Source organism: Schistocerca cancellata, chromosome 4, assembly GCF_023864275.1.
Source record: "Schistocerca cancellata isolate TAMUIC-IGC-003103 chromosome 4, iqSchCanc2.1, whole genome shotgun sequence".
NCBI lineage: Eukaryota > Metazoa > Arthropoda > Insecta > Orthoptera > Acrididae > Schistocerca > Schistocerca cancellata.
The window spans coordinates 206,806,869-206,807,543 of record NC_064629.1 but is presented as its reverse complement, the minus strand read 5'-3'; the positions used below and the strand labels follow the sequence as shown (position 1 = coordinate 206,807,543).

Sequence of the window (675 nt, the reverse complement as noted above, 5' to 3'; positions counted from 1 at the left end):
CGGGAGAATTCTTTCCTTCAAATGGTAATGCTAAATTCACGTCCTTATCATTTTCCGTGTCTCATTATAGCACTCACGAGAATACTGAAAGCTTTTTATCTGCAGCAATGGAAGTAAAAAACCTAGCATTAGATGCAACAAATAGCGTTTCGAATCCGTAAAGTGTCCACTTCATCCAGCTTGTACGCCACACTGGGACCTGTGGCCCTGTGGCGCAACGGATAACGCGTCTGACTACGGATCAGAAGATTCCAGGTTCGAATCCTGGCAGGGTCGTGTAAATATTTTAACTGCTGTCATTGTTTATTTACAAACGTTTACAAGAAACAAACGGGCTATTTATGGAGATAAGTTATGCGTGGGGCAGGCGTTTATGCAATAATTTCGTTTTGCGTCCCGTCTGCTATGGTAACAGAAAGAAGCTAAATCATATGCTGAAATCAACAAACATGTTTTAACTTTGATTTTTGGCAGATGAGGGAGAAATTTTCTGAAATGTCATGTTACAGTCCAGAAGACGCAAGATTTGGTGAGGTAATCCATGAATCCAGGTAGTCATAGATCATTTGGCCTTTTACAACAAACCAATAGAAGTAGAATGTTACGATATCAATGAATGTTAATCTAAGGAAATGCTCTTGAGGTCTAACAATGGAGCTCAAGAGATAAGGTGGA

At 40.0% G+C, this 675-nt stretch overlaps 1 non-coding gene across 1 annotated transcript; it reads left to right on the top strand.

Annotated features, from left to right (window-relative positions):
* Positions 1–203: 203 nt before the first annotated feature.
* Trnar-acg (transfer RNA arginine (anticodon ACG)) lies at positions 204–276 on the top strand. Its single transcript has one exon. It is a non-coding gene; the product is annotated as a tRNA-Arg (tRNA).
* The last annotated feature ends 399 nt before the right edge of the window (positions 277–675 follow it).